Genomic DNA, 16,932 nt, shown 5'->3' with positions numbered 1-16,932 from the left:
GCTCAAGACATGGGGGAGAATTCCACTGCTCTTCCTGAAACAGTGATTGGGAAAAGACAGGCTGCGCTTCAATTTAACACCTCATCCATAAGATGGCATTCCCCACTGTGCAGCATTTCCACTTACAAATTATTGGCTACTGTGTTTTGTCTACTTCTGGATCATACTGGCTCTGAGTTAAATAAGGCCTCTATTTTAAAACTCTCATGTTTGTTTTATAATTGATGGAAAAACAAATATGCAAGCACATTCAAAAAATTAATCATGTGTTTGAAAGGGATCCTTATTTCTTAATTTTGGTATTGTTCCAAATGGCTTCCTCTTAGATTAGCAGTATTTTTCCATTTTCACTTACACAGAACTCTACTGTACATATATAATGCATATTCCTTTTAGAACACTGGCCTTCAACAATTTATATGCACCTTTGACATAATGAAATGTCCCGATGCAGTGCACAAGAACATTATAAAACAAAGTATGGACGAAGTAAGAAGATACTGGGTCAGGCGATAAGAAAGTTGGCCAAAGAGGTAGATTTTAAGAAGTTGGAAAGTGAGGTAGGGAGATGGTATTCTAGAGCTTGTGATCTAGACAACTAAAAGCACAGCTACAAATTGTTTTCAAAATAAAACTGGGATGGACAAGAGGCTAGAATTAGATTAATGCAGATATCTCAGAGAAACTGAGATGGTTACAGAATTAGGAGGGGTCAAAGCCACAAAGAGATCGAAAATAAGCGTGGACACTTTAAAACCAAGTTGTTGCTTGACCTCACCCAATACATGTCTGGATTCATGCTCCAAGAACAAATTCTACATTCATATTAATTATGCACATTTCTTTACCAAACAATATGTTACCTAGTACTTAGGATAACTATGTGAATGCTTTGAACATAACATTTTCTAAATGCTTTAATTTTATATGAATTTTATGGCACAGTAAGAGGCCATTTGGCCCAACTGGTCTATACGGGTGTTTATGCTCCATGTGATCCTCTTGTCATTATCATCTCCCCTAACAGCATAACCCCAAATTTCTTCCTCCCACATGCACTTATCTGGATTCCCTTCAAATGCCTCAATGTTATTCACCTCAGTTAGTCCATGTGGTGGTGAGATCCGCATTTCCCACAGCTCCCTGAGAACAGACTTTTCTTCTGAATTCCTCATTAGGTTTAATATTAACATATATTTATGGTTTTTAGTTCAGCTTCCCACACAAGTGAGGACATCTTCTTGATATCTAACCTATCAAACAGCTTCAGAACTTTTATTCTGCTTCTCTCTTTGTAAGAATGCTAAATTAATCAGCACCAGGAATCAGCTTGAATGACTGCCCCAACTACAGCATGATAAAGATTATTGTGACAAAGTTAAAATGTAAGCTTCCATTTCAAATGTGCCCACCTGGCAGAAAATCCAATTTTGTACTTTGATTAAACTTTTTAAACATCGCTTGCCTTATATCTACAAATTTCATAAAGGATGAGAATTCAGTTCATAATTTAAGTTTGTCCTTTTATCTAAAGAACTGAAAAGTTACAGCAATTGGAAAAGATTCAATAGATTGAGACTGTTTTCTTTTGACTGATCTGGCAGAAGTCTTTGAAATTCTGACTGGGCTGGACAGGGTAAATGTGCAGACTGTTTGTTTGTGAGAAAATTGAAACTGAAAGGCCAGATATCCAGGATAATTATGAATAAATAGTCGAGAAAAAAGCACTTTATTCAGTAAGTATTTGAGAAATAAAATTGAGATCTTGTAGTGACCTGGGTCATTACACCACTAGCCCCTAGTATATTGCCATACATAATGGATTGGTGCTAACTTTGAGCCTGATACATAACAAGTTCACATAATTTTCCATTTAACATACTTGTCCATTTTAAAAATCAAAACAGTTTGCTTACATTGTGTGCCAAAGCCTAACTGTACAATGATAGACACAAAGCTCTAAAAGATCTGACTCAATCAAAAAAATCAAGTCTTTTCTGTGTCTTTCTTGTTCTCTACAGCTCCAATTCTGGTAGAATCATTTTCAGAATTCTGGTGACTTTGCATATTGCAACGATTCCCAAAAATAATTAACCATATTTTAGCATTTCACATAATCATTCACAGAGGTCGAAGAAAACTCAAACAGTCTGTTACATTACTTATTCCGCTTTCTAAATTGTGATCATCATAAAATTACTCAGATGCACAGTGACCCATATCATAACTCTGACTGCAGAGTAGATTTGCTTCAGTGCCTTCTTTCACGTTCAGTGACATTATCACAACACCAACATTTCCCCTGAAGCTTACTCTTCCAGAACTCCCCAGGATAACTTCACTCCTCCAACTCTGACATCTTGTGCCTTGTTGACTTCTATTGGTCCACCAGTGGTAATTGGGCCTTCAGCTACCTGGGCCTTAAGGTCTGAAATCTCTGCATAAAAATCTCCACCTCTCTTTCCCCCTTTAAGGCATGCTTTTAAAAACATTTTCTTTGATTATTTGTACTCTCACTTTGTTTGGATTTGTGTTAAACATAGAACATAGAACTGTACAGAAAGGAATGGTCCCTTTAGCCCATGATGTTGAGCCGAACATGATGTCAAATTAAACTAATCTCTCCTGTCTGCCCTTAGTCCATATTCCTTCATTTTTTGCTTATTCATGTGCTTATCTAAAGGTTCCTTAAACCTTATATGATAGTGTCCCTGTGAACTGCTTTGCATCATTTTTCTACATTCACAGTGGTGCATTATATTGCAAATTGATGTCACAATTTACTAATGGCTAATATGCCTGAAATAACTCCACAGAGGCTCGTATCCCATCATCTAGTCACCTTTTATTTACATGTGAAGAGATCTTGATACTGATCCAGTTCCCTCAGAGCCAACTCTCAGAGTGAATAGAACCTCTGACACTTCTTGTCAGCCAGGGCTCCCTGATTGGACCAGATTAACAGCCCCAATCAGAGAGCACAAAGTATATTAGATCCACCTGGCTAACCTCATTACAATCGCTGTGTCCCTCCCACTCTGAGAGTCTAAGGATATAGGCCAGGTCCTTTATTTGTAGAACCTACTGGGGCATTTTAGCACCAGTTTTAGGTTCCTTCAACTCTGCTTCTGAAACGGGCAGAATGTAACGCACAGAAGCACTCCTCTTGCATCTGGAATTCAAGAAAGAAATTCATTCTCCTTGTCAGGTGGCAAAGGCATTGAGGTGGTGACATCCACAATGTCCCTCTCAGATTCCAAGGTATCTTCAACACTTAATGGAGAGGGAGAACCCACAAGTTTCAGAACAGTCTGAAGGGCTGTCGAGGAGCCAGGCATGTTTTGCTCCCAAACCACTGGCGAGTTTGGAGCTTTCATGTGGCTTGTTCAGGACCCTCACACCTTCTCGAACATTCTATGTCACTGGGCCCTGATGTTGCAGTGATTGTGCCTCTTACCCATACAGGGTTTATCCTGTGGTTCTTATACCAAAATTCATCCCCTATAGTAAATTGTCTCTTCAGTCTGGCAGAGTCTGACATTGGCATTCCTGATCCATTTCACTCTTGGAAAGATCAGATTTAACCTGGTGTGGAATCTCCTCCCCGTGAGCAATTCTGCTGGAGCTATCCCTGCAGTTGCATGAAGTGTGGTTAGATAATCAAATAGGAACCAGGACAGTCTGGTACCTAGTGAAGCTTTTGGCTGCTTCTTTAAATCTGCCTTCAAAAGTTTAGACTGCTCTTTCCACCAGGCCATCAGATGACAAATGGCATTTGACTTTAGGAAATACTCAAACTCCCTGCTGGTAATTAATGGCCCATTATCTGTGACCAACACTTCCGGGAGCCTGTGTGTTGCAAAAGATGCACATGGGTTTTTTTATCATCATCCCCATGTTTGACGAATAAACTCTATGCAAATTCAGACACTTTGAGTGTACATCCACAAAGACTAAGGTTGTTGAGCTCACAAAAGGATCTGCATTGTTGATGTGTAGCCAAGTCCGGGGAACAGTTGGCAATAATTGTTTTTCCTTGTTGGCACTCTGGGCACTGCCCACCAACGCAGCTATGTCTGCATCCAATCATGGCCACCGGACATAACTTCTCGCCAATATCTTCGTTTTGGAAATCCCATGGATGACCCTGATGGAGTTCAGCCAGTATCTGGCAGCAACCTTTGCTCAGAGTAATCACACTTGATCCCCATAGTAATATGCCATCCTCTGTTGTGATTTGGTCTCAGTGGATCTAAAAAGATTTCAATTCTGGTTGTGATCTTTCTGTGTCCAAGGTCTGATATTGTCAGCTGTGGTTGGAAGTGTATCCAGAAAGTTTAAAACTATCATGGACTCTTCCAGGGGCGGTACCATAGGTGGTGTATCTGGCAGCGGGAGGTGGCTCAGTGCATCTGCATTGGCTTCTTGGCCTTTCAGACAGTGTCCCAACGAGTAATTATACGACTTAGTATTAGAGCCCAGTGCTGAATTTGGCCGGAAGCTACGGGCAGCACTACCTGGTCCCCTTTAAGTAGATCGTGCAGGGGCTTGTGGTCCATTATTATTACAAATGTACATCTGCAAAAATATTGGTGAAACTTCCCAACTGCAAACATGATCGCCAAATGTTCCATCGCTAGGCAAATTTAAGCTCTGCATTAGCAAAAGTCCTGGATGCATATGCTATTGGGCATTCCTCACTATTGGACTACCCATGAGCTAATATAGTGAGGCATGTCGATACCGGTTGGGATCATGGTGTGCTAACATGTTACATGATGATAGCTGTTTCTTCATTTCCCCGATAGCTCTGGCTTGGCTATGTGACCATTTCCAAAGGCTGACCCCTTTTTAACAGTAATGCAAAGGTGCCAGAATGGAGGTCAGGTTATGTATGAACTTTCCGTAATAGTTCATCAGCCCATGAAAGACCTAAGCTCTGATACAGATATGGGAGATGGGGCAACTGGAATCGCCCTCACTTTATCTTCCAATGGGTGTAATTCAACTTTGTTGACTCTCTAGCACAAGTAGGTACTTAGAGGGCCTGGAATACACATTTTTCCCTTCCACAGCATATGTCTGCTTTGCAGAAACATCTAAGAATTATGTCCAGGTTCTCTAAGTGCTCCTTGTTGGTCTTCCCTGTTATTACCTTGCAAAATGTTCTCCATCGTCCACTGAAAAATTGCACAGACTGACAATATTCCAAATGGCAGGCTCATATGTTGCTACAAACCCTCTGGGTTTTAATTGTAGCATGCTTCTGGGAATCCTCATTTTACTGCAGTGGCAAGTACACATGTTTCACGTTCAGCTTTGTGAAGGACAGGCCAACCCCCCAACTCAGTCAGGTTTGCTTTAAAAATCTGTATGCCATGGAATCAGTATTTATCCAGCTGTGAAAAGCCATTTACCATTTGTTTAAAATCCCCCCCAAAGGTGAACTGAACTGACTCATTGAGCTTCACAGTCAGTATGAAACTGTCCCATCACCAGGGTCACCCTTTATTTACATGTGCATGGTACTTGACACTGGTCTGGTTTCTTCAGAGCCAGCTCTCAGAGAGAACAGAACCTCTGACACTACTCTTTTTATCTGTCAGCCAGGGCTCCCTGGTTTGACCACATTAACAGCTCCAATCAGGGAACTCATATTCTATATGGTCCACGTGGCTGACCTCATTACAATCACTGCAATGTCTATCATGTGGTCAGAGGTAAATCATACTAATAACAGAGGCCTAGCTATTGAACTATAGCTGATTTCAGGCACTGATCAGTGTGCAAATTGCATTTAACTGGACTAATGGTAGAATGGATCTAAATACATCCACCAGCCTCATTCTTACAACAAGCCTGTCCCCTAAGGAATCAGCTGACCATATGGCTTGACAAGAATCACAGGTTAGGCACCTGTTGGCGTGTCAGTCCTGAGTGCTAAGGAAACCATGTTTAGCCAGAGTTCTTGAAGCTCTTTTCTTACACTGAGTCAGTACAACACAGAAAGATATAATTCAGCCCATCTAGTCAATGTGGATTCACAAAAGAGCAATCCAGTCAGTCCCATTGCTGTTTATCGCTGTAGCTCCACAAATTTAATTATCCCATATAATTTTCTATTAAAGTACCTGAGTCTGTCTGTTTCCACCACTCTCAGAGGCAAAGTGTTCCAGGTTATTACCCATCCACCGCACTAAAAATGTTCATCCTCACATTATTCCTGTATTTCTTGCCTCAACATTAAATCTGTGTGGTCTGCTGGTCCTTGGAACCATTGGATAATAGAATCAACTTTGCTTTTTCAACCTTATCTAAACTCTATAAAATCTTTCCATCTTTTATCCAGGAAGAATAACTTAACTACTCTTGATCAACTTTGGAGCTAACATCCCTCATTCCTGAAGCCATTCTGTTAAATCTCTTGTGCACCAACTCAAGGATTTTCACATCCTTCCTAAAGTGCTGGTCATGAGAACTGAACTTTACACCCTCATTGTGGCTTAACCAAAGCACACATACAAGGGATCTAATGATGGAGATGCTATAACATTACAGTTAAGTGTTTTTTATTCAATCGTGGGATGTGGGTGTTGCTGGTCGGGTCAGTAAATTGTTGCCTGTGTTGAATCCAGAACTGGATTGCGTTTCCAATGCTATTCAGGTACAAATGTTTGCCTCCTTAAGTTGGATGTTTTTAGACCAATTTAACCCACATAATGGACGCAACAACTCTTGAAGAGTATCATGAAAAATAGTTAGTATCTAAAAAAATGTATTCATAAACTGCAGTTCTGACTTTTTTATATATATGCTGTACCTATTTAAGTTTTCCTTTAAACTCTTGATTAAAAGTTCAAGAGATATCCTTCTCACTTTCTCAGCCTGTAAAGTGGAAACATGCCACTAGGTGGTCCCATTTCCAAACTGCACAGAGATCTCAGCTGCAGTTCTGATGTTGTTTTACAACTGAATCATCCATCTGAGCTCTTTCTTCACTAGAGAGCAGCAGAGACTGCATTAACTTTTAGTAAGAATTGATGTTCACTGGAGCTACAAAAAAACAGCTTTAAAATGCCATTAAAAATACGTGCAAAACAAGCGCAGTGCCAATAATACACTGGTAAACATCCCTTGATCTACGGAAAGCCACAGACTCAACTTTTCCAGTTCTTGCTGTTCCCTCATAACTGACATTTGATTTCACACAAATAGCCTGAACAATTACAAAAAAAATGTGACAACAATTTGCTCCTTCCTGACACATAAAATTCATTTTAATTCCTCTAGCTGTTCTCTTGAGTAATCCCAATTTGAATTGCTCCATTGGCAGTCGAACTTTTAGCTGCCTGGACCTCAAGCTATGGAATTCCCTCTCCAAGTCTTTCCACCTGTCTATTTCTCTCACCTCATTTAAGGTTGTCCTTAAATACCTTTTCTTTTACCCCTCCTCATGGTCATCCGCCCTCATATCACCTTTTGTGCCTTGGCATCAATATATGTTTAAAAACATTCCCAAGAAACACCTTGAGACATTTCACAATGCTAAAGATGGTACATAAGTGTTGGTAAACTTTCCATACAGGGATTGCAGCAAAGGTTCACCAAACTGTTTTCTCAGATGGCAGTTTTGTTGCATGAGGAAAGATTGGGTCAACTGGGCCTGTATTCACTAGAGTTTCGAAGAATGAGAAGGGACTTCATTAAAATGTATAAAGCGCTGTCGAGGGCTGGGTTGACTTGATGCTGGGATAACATTTCCCCTGGCCTGTGGGGTTTAGACTAAGATCATTGTCTCAAGATACAAGGGAGGCCATTTTGGACAGAGATTAGGAAACATTTCTTCACCCAGAGGGTGGTGAACCCATGGAATTCTTCACCACAGACGGCTATGGAGGCAAACTCAATTAATATATTTAAGGAAGAGATTAATAAATTTCTAGAAGCTACTAGTTTAGTTTGGGAAACTTGATCAGCATGGACTAGTTGGACCGAAGGGTCTGTTTCTATGGCTCTAAGAATGTTGACAGATACGGGGAAAAAACAGGAGCATGGCTTTGAAACACAGGATCAGCCATTATCAGGTTGAATTTTGGAGCTGGCTCAATGGATTGAATGGTCTAATCCTGCTCCTATTTTTGACGTAGTTACCATTGTTAGGTTTCTCAAGGCACATTTTCCAAATGCACAGATGAAGGTGCAAAAGAAGATTTACAAGGATAAAGGCAGAACTGAGAGATTACAACTATCAGGAAAGAACAAAAAGGCTGGGACTTGTTTCTCTAGAAAGAAGGATGCCAAAGAAGTGTTCTGATGGAAGTCTTTAAGATTATTGAATGGTTCAATTCAATAGGTAGGCATAGGAGAAGATGCTTCTCCCTGTGGAGGAAATTCAAGGAGCATTCACATAGAAGCTTGACGAGGGGATGAAAGGAATTGAATGATACATTGACAGACTGAGATGAAATAAGTGGGGAGGAAGTTCCTGGGGAGCATAAACATCAGAATTGAGTCATTAGGTCAAGTGGCCTGTTTCTGTGTTGTACCTTCCCTGTGATTCCAAGCAAATTTGTAATTTCATGTGAAAAGTATGCAGTTAAATTGTCAGGCATTATCATATAGAGCAAGAATGATTATTATTAGAAAGCTCGTAAATTTCCATCTGGAACTTTAACACATGGATATAAATATGAAATGGAATATCAACTGATGCAAAGTGTTATTATGCGTCCTAGGTAACAGTCGTAGATAAATAAGTGTTTTCTATTCTTGTACTACTTGGTACAGAGCTTTTCAACAACAGGATGAACAGCAGAATATTTATTGAGAGACTCCAGTCCAATGAATCTTCTTCTTTCCATACTTTGGATTTTGCAGTATTCATGCTACACTCATATTCATCATTAACCGAAGGACAACCTCCCTGCTCCTGAAACCAGGTTGTCTCTTCCTCCTTCAGTTCTCACATTACTCTTGCCTTGGGGGATGAATGTCAGATCCTGCAGGTACATTCCGGCTTTACCAAATTCGCCTCCAGACTGATGACCAGGCAATTTTGAAAGCCTTCTCCCACCTCCTTTGTTTAATATAATCGTAAAATCTATCAATTCTTTCACCCTCATGTGTTTACCTAGCTTTTCAAATGTCAAGCCAAGGCTGTGTCTGCTCTTGTAAGTGGACTTAAAATATCCCTCATCACTATTTGAAGAGAAGGAGAAGTCTTCCTGGTATCCTGGCCCATTACTTGTCCTTCAACCAACATCACTAAAAAATGTTTATCTCTTCCTTACGACATTACTAAGTTTGAAAACTTGCTGCAAGAGCAAATTAACTGTTGCATTTTTTTCTTCACTCATGGGACATGGGCATCACTGGCTGGCCAGCATTTATTACACATCACTAGTTACCCTTGAGAAGGTTGTGGTGAGACTCCTTCTTGAACTGCTGCAGTCTAAGTGTTATCAGTGGATTTCTTACATTACAACATGGACTGCATTTCAAAAGGACTTTGTTCGCTTTTGACATCCTGAGGTCATGAAAGATGTTATATACAGAGGAACCTCGATTATCTGGCATTTGATTATCCGAATTTAGGATTATCCGAATAAGGTCGCAAGGTCCCGACGGTTGGCTAAACTGTGTTTATCGGCATTCAATTATCCAAACAAAATACTCTCCACCCGTGACATTCAGATAATCGAGTTTCCTCTGTAAATGCAAGTCTTTCTTTGTACAGATATTACTGTAAATCTGTAACTCTCTTCCAAGTGGCTCAAAACTCTGAATTCAATTGACAACAGCAAAGTCAGATTTTGTTGAGAGTATTAAAGGTTTACAGAACCATCTAGTGAGAAGCTGGAATTAGGATACAAATTATCAATTGTCCAACTAAAGGGTGGAACAGGCTTAAAGGGCAGAATGGCCCCCTGCTATTCCTATGATCCCCGGGTGTTCTAAAACAGTCCAACTAGGGAATGACAACTGTAACATTGGTTTTCAAAGAAGCCAGGTTTTGAAATTACATGCAACACTTTAAAGTATAAATACATTTCAACAACTGCCTATATTTATATAGAACACCTTCAACATAATCAAACTAAACTTGACATAAAACCACATAAGGAGACAGTAGGACAGATGATCAAAACCATGGTAAGAAAGTGAAGTTTTAATGTGCGATATAAAGAAGGAAAATGAGGTCGAGATGCTGAGGTGTTTAGGGAGGCAGCCCCAGAGCTTTGGGCTTTGACTTCTGAGGGCACAATCATTTTTGGAAATGTTGAGCATTGGCGAAAATGAAAAATGGACTTGCGTTGACATACCACATGTTTCATGACCTCAGGTCAACTGAAGTGTTTTACTGCAAATGAGCTTGTTTAAATTTTTCTGTCATACTGTTGTGTCAGAGAGCCAGTTAGCTCTGTTGCTTTTACAGGAGGCCACACTTTTTTTTATTTTGTGGCACCAGATGCAGCAATCCTGGGCAAGCTTCTCCCAGGACTCTGGATCGATACCAAACTTTCCAAGTGAATCTTTCAGAGTGTCATCGTAGCATGTCATTTGAATCTCAGACTCTCACTCTCCATAGAGAGTCTAAGGTCTGATCATTCTCTGTCTAAAGACGTTTTCTCCAGAATTCCTTATTGGTTGGTTATCTTATATTTATGGCTCCCAGTTTCACTGCCATTATTAGAAATATTAGAAGCTATTTGCTTCAAACTGTTACATGCAGTATCCAGGTCACTTTGCCTATATTTGTTGCAGATCCTAACTTAAACTAAGCACTTACTCACTTGACAGAAAAAGCTCAGGATGTTTATGGTCTGCTCAAAATATTCTGGCTTAAGATATTTTCCTATAGGAATAAAAGGAGCATGAGGATCAGAGTGTAGTCATCACTGGGAACAAGGATAGGAATAGTGCCTCATTTTTTCCCTAGTCGCAAATTGTTCAGGGGCCTATCAATGTCTTTTTGTCAGAAATAGGGCTGTAATTGTGTAGAGAAAGATTTAAGCTTCATTTCATGCGCAACTCAGAACACAAAAGCCTGCTGTTTGGATTTGCATCGTGTTAACGTTTGCAATTAAAAAAGTGTCTTGAAGAAATGATTATTCCATTCCAAAATGTAGCACAAACAGAACAATTAACATTTATACACACCTTGAAAATGGTAGGATGTCCCAAAATTTGGAGAAGCATTATCCAACAGAACTTGACAGTAGGCAGGTAAGGAAATGTATTATGACATGCAGAGACAGGTTTTAAGGAGCTTCTTAAAAGAGATGAAAAAGAGGCAGAGATATTTTGAGAAAATTCTAGAGGTTAGGCCTAGGAGGCTAATGGCATAGTTCCTAAATAGTGAAGCATGCTTAAACCTTTGGGTGCATAGCATGCCAGATTCAGATGAACACAAAAAAGGGATGTGGAGCTGGAGGGGATTTCAGATAGTGAGGATAGAGGGACATAGAGGGATTTGAAAACAAATTCTAAAATCAAGCACAGTACAAATATTGTAGTAACCATCTCCTATCGCCACAAATTCAGTCATGATGATTAATAACAGCGCCAGGGACCCGGGTTCGATTCCACCCTTGGGTGACTGTGTCAAGTTTACACATTCTCCTTGTATCTGTGTGGGTTTACTTTGGGTACTCTGGTTTCCTCCCACAATCCAAAGCTGCGCAAGTTGGGTGGATTGGCCATGCTAAATTGTCCATTGTGTCCAGGGATGTGTAAGTTAGGTGGATCATTCATGGGAAATGGAGGAGACGGTGGGGTGGTCTTCGAAGGTCAGTGTGGACTTGTTGGGATGAATGTCCTGCTAGGATTCTATGATAAGCTAGGGTAGTAATAGATTGCACTTGAACTTTATTTATGTATTCATGGGATGTCAGCATCACTGGCTAGGCATGCATTTATTGACAGAGAAGAACATGTAAGGATTTGTATTGTGTAAATAGCAGTTGAAAGCCTAAGAAATTGCATGTAAGGACTAAGTTTGAATCATTGAATCATATATTGCTGTTTTCTGACCAAACATTTTGTGAGTAAAATGTAAGGTTAATGTTAGTATGTATGCTAATAATTTTTTAAAAATGAATATGTTTATTTCCACTTCATAAAAGTGCATTAGTGAAATATAAAATAAGTTTAAGGAAATAATATTCATTGATTATTAATTGTGTTTGATTATATGATAAATGTGGTTCTCTGGTTATTCGTTTCAATCTTCATAAATAGATAGAGATTGAAACTCTGGGTATTTGGTTTGGATGTGTATACTTGTAATATGTAACTCTATAAACACATTCAAAAGAGCATAAAGATTGAATGGATTGATTTTATTCTTTACCAATCAGCTTTCTGGAATTTCAGAAATAATGTTTCCGTGTCTTCTTTTCATTATTCTGAGTAGCAAATTTTAAGGACTGTTCTAAAAAGCTAAAAGGTGCTGAAACATTTGTGCAGTTTCCACTTGTAATACTTTGGACAAAGAGTTAGATCATAACTGAGTCTCCAGATATCAGAATAACTGAAGGGTTAAAATATCTATCATTTTCAGAGCACATCACTGGCGGATCATTCCAAAGTTAATCAAATTCACAAGTGTTCTGAAAATCAGCAAAGTACTTGGATTCCATGTTTCGAACCTTGAATACATCTGACACGAGGATGGAAGGGTAAACTTGAATAAATTAAGATGGCCAATGTCAATCGACATAGAGATTCCACAGTTATGTTTATGGGGCTCAGAGTTCCAAGTGGTCTGCAAGCTGTGGGCTCTTCGGCAGCAGTGGCTGCCACAAAACTCTGTCCCCTCCATATTAGAGGTCATCTCACCAGCCATCCACTTCCCTCTCGCAGTTCTCACCAAGGGTTTGTGACAATTCTCAAGCCTTGAAATTGGTTCATAGTGAAAAAAGTTTGGAAAGCACTTGTAGAGATCTAATGATCTGAAGACTTGAGTTTAAATCCCACCACAACAGCTGAGGAAGTTAAAAAATGGAAATCTACTGTCTTTATCTGGTGTGGCCTGTATGACCCCAAATGCACAGCAATGTGATTGACTGTTATCTGTCCTCTAAAGTGCACTAACAAACATTCAGTGATCAAGGATGGACAAGGATGGCCTGACCAGCAACCCTCACATTCTGCCAATGAGTAAAAAAACTCTCTTGATTTTTCTTCCAGTGAAATCAGTGAGTGATTTTCAACCTGTGACTGCATTGATATAGTATGTGTTACACTACCTCCCAGAGTTAAAGTTACCTCACTAAAGTACACTCTGTGAGGTCACATAGTGGTCATTATGGTGGCCAACATTACATCCAATCTGAGGACAGCATGTTGTTAGAATTCAGGCAGATTGTTAAGCGGATAAGGAAATATCAAAATTACACTACAGATAAAACATTTCTGATGTTCTATGGTAACACAGTATATTGAAGGCCCTTTGGTTAAGTTATCACTGTAGCCTGAAGTGCCACATCGTTCTGTTGCACATCAAAACGTTGCCCTGTACAACAATAACATTTGTGTAGCCAAATTCTAATCTGTTAATGATAAACGGGAAGTGTTAGAGAAACTCAGCAGGTCTGGTAGCATCTGTTAAGATAGAAACTAAGAGTCGCTGGACTCGAAACATTAACTGTTTTCTCTCCATAAATGCTACCAGACCTGCTGTGTTTCTCCAACACTTTGTTTGTATTTCAGATCTCCAGCAGCTGCAACATTTTGCATGCATTTCTTTAATTGATTTGTTTGGTATAAAATATCAGATTATCTATCAAGATGTTGCCTAATGGACCTTAAGTGCTGTGAACACTTCTTCAAAGAACAGAAAACAAAATGAAAAAGCAGTACAGTACAGAAACAGGCCCTTTGGCCCATCAAGACTGTATTGTCACGAGGCCTTATCCCTATCCCTCTATTCCCTGCCTATTCATATAGCTGTCAAGATGCTTCTTAAACATTGCTATTGTATCTGCCTCCACCATCTCCTCAAGCAGCAGAATCCAGGCACTTACCACCCTCTGTAAAAAAACTTGCCTCTCCATTCCCTGAAAACTTACTCCTGTTTACTATAAAGCCACACCACCTCATAATTAGCATTTGTATTCTGAGAAAAAGACTCCAAATATTCATTCTAGCTATGCCTTTCATAATTTTGTAAACTTTTATCAGGTCACCCCTCATCCTTCAATGTTCTAGTGAAAACAAAGCAAGTTTGTTCAATTTCTTCTCATAGTTAATACTCTCAAAACCAGGCAACATCCTGGTAAACTGTTTCTGTACACTGTCCAAAGCCTCCACGTAAGGCCAGCACAGTGGTTCAGTGTTTAGCACTGCTGCTTCATGGCGCCAGGGACCTGGGTTCGATTCCAGCCTTGGGCAACTGTCTGTGTGGAGTTTGCACATTCTCCCAGTGTCTGCATGGGTTTCCTCCAAGTGCTACGGTTTCCTACCCCAATCCAAAGATGTGCAGGTTAGGTGAATTGCCCATAGTGTTCAGGGATGTATAGGGTAGGTGCATTAGTCAGGGGTAGGGGAATGGGACTGGGTGGGTTACATTTCAGAGGGTTGGTGTGAACTTGTTGGGCCGAAGGGCCTGTTTTCACACTGTAGGGATTCTGTAATCCTTCGGTAATGTGGTGAGCAGAACTGTACACAATATTCCAAATGTAGCCTAACTGAAGTCCTATAAAGCTACAACATGACTTGCCAATATTTACACTCTACACCCAGACCAAAGAACACAAGTGTGTCATATACCTTCTTGACCACCTTATCTATGTGTTGCTACTCTCAGAAAAGTGTATGCCTAGATCCCTCCATATGCTGATGCTACTAAGGGTTCTGCCATTTACTATATACTTTCCTCCTGCATTAAATCTTCCAAAATGCATCATCTCACATTTGTCTGGTTTAAACTCCATCTGCCATTTCTCTGCCCAAGTCTCCAGTCTATCAATGTTGAGAGTGTGCTACTGGAAAAGCACAGCAGGTCAGGCAGCATCTGAGGAGCAGGAAAATCGACGTTTCGGGCCAAAGCCCTTCATCAACTCTGATCTCCGGCATCTGCAGACCTCATTGTCTCCTCCAACCTATCTACGTTCTGCTGTATCCTCTAGCAATCCTGTTCACTGTCTGCAGCTCCCCCAATCTTTGTGTCATCTGCAAACGTACACATTAGGCCATCTACATCCTCCACCAAATCATTCATATATCTTGCAAACAACAGGGTTCCCAGAAAAGAGAAAATGCTGGAAAATCTCAGCAAGTCTGGCAGCATCTGTAAGGAGAGAAAAGAGCTGCCGTTTCGAGTCTAACTGACCCTTTGTCAAAGCTGGTTTCAGATTCTAGCATCCACTGTAATTTGCTTTTAACAGGGTTCCCAGCACTGATACCTGTGGAACACCACTAGTCACAGAACTCCAGTCAGAAAAACATCCTTTTACTGCTGTTCTCTGTCTTCTATGACTAAGCCAGTTCTGTGTTCATCTGAGTAGCTCACCTTGGATCTTACATGACTTCACCTTTTGTATCAAGCAGGTATGAGGGACCTTGTCAAAACCCATGCGAAAGTCCATACTGACACCTGCACTCATCAATCATCTTTGTCACTTCCTGAAAAAAATTCAATCAAATTTGAGAGGCACTACCTTCCCCACACATAACCAAAACTCCTATCCCTAAGACGTCCATGCTTTTCCAAATTTGAGTAAATATATCTGTAAGAATATTCTCCAATAATTTCCCTACCGCTGACATAAGACTCACCAGCCTGTAATTTCCCAGATTATCCCTGACGCCCTTCTTAAACAAACAAACAGCATTAGCTGTTCTCTCATCTCTTGGGACCTCTCCTGTGACTAAAAAGGATACAAAGATTTTGTACAAGGCCCCAGCTATTTCCTCACCTGCCTCCCTCTGAATTCTGGGATAGATCCCATTAGGCCCTGGGGACTTAATTTTTAAGTCCTCCTATTTTATACTGACATGCCCACAAAATATCAGCATACCCCTTTCAGGACTCACCATCTACCACATCCTTTTCCTTTGTGAATACTGATGCAAAGTATTGACCCACTTCCTCTGGCTCCACGCATAAATTCCCTCCCTTGTCCTTATGTGGACTTACCCTTTTTCTAACCACACTCTTGCTCCTTACATATGTATAAAAAGCCTGAGGATTTTCCTTAATCTTGTTTGTCAAAGACTTTTCATTTCAAGACTAGAGGCACTAGAGAAGGTGCAAAAAGATTTTTTAGTTTGAAACTTGAACTGCAAGGTAATATCTAAAACTAGTTAGACCACACATGAAATACTGTGAACATTGTTCTTCCCCTTATCTAACAAATGATACAATGGAACTGGAGGTAGTCCAGAAAAGGTTTTTAAGTTGATCTTGGGTATGGAGGGATTTTCTTACGAAAAGTTGAGGAGCTCGGGTTTGTACTCACTGGAGCTTTGAAGAATGAGAGGTAACCTTATTGAAACATGTATGATTCATACATACATACAAGGGGGCTTGACAGGGTCAGTGCACAGAAGCTATTTTCTCCTCTGGTGGAGTGTAGGATTAGAGATCGCACTTCAAAGTAAGGGGTCACCCAGTTAGGTCTGAGATTAAGTGCAATTTATTCTCTAGACAATTGTGAATTTGTGGAAATTCTTACATTGATAAGTTGGGTCGTTAAATATTTTCAAGGCTGTGATAGACAGATTTTTAATCCGTAAAGGGAATCAAAGGTTGTGGGAAAAAGGCAGGAAAGTGGAGTCGAACATCAGCAAATTAGCAACGAACTCACAGAATATCAGGACAGATTTGATAGGCTGAATAGCTTATTTTTGCAGCAACAGTCTTATCTGTCAGAAATATGTCAACAGACTTGGGCATTTTTTGCTTTCATAGTTGGAGATGGGATATCT

General features: G+C 40.1%; 1 protein-coding gene across 4 annotated transcripts in view; it reads right to left on the bottom strand.

Moving 5' to 3' along the window:
• Nucleotides 1-16,932, bottom strand: part of znf516 (zinc finger protein 516) — a 156,321-nt gene that overhangs the window by 46,084 nt on the left and 93,305 nt on the right. The window lies entirely within an intron of this gene.

The sequence above is a fragment of the Chiloscyllium punctatum genome, chromosome 5, assembly GCF_047496795.1.
Source record: "Chiloscyllium punctatum isolate Juve2018m chromosome 5, sChiPun1.3, whole genome shotgun sequence".
In the NCBI taxonomy this organism is placed as follows: Eukaryota; Metazoa; Chordata; class Chondrichthyes; order Orectolobiformes; family Hemiscylliidae; genus Chiloscyllium; species Chiloscyllium punctatum.
The sequence above is the reverse complement of the archived record's forward strand: the minus strand, read 5'-3'. Positions and strand labels throughout refer to the sequence as shown.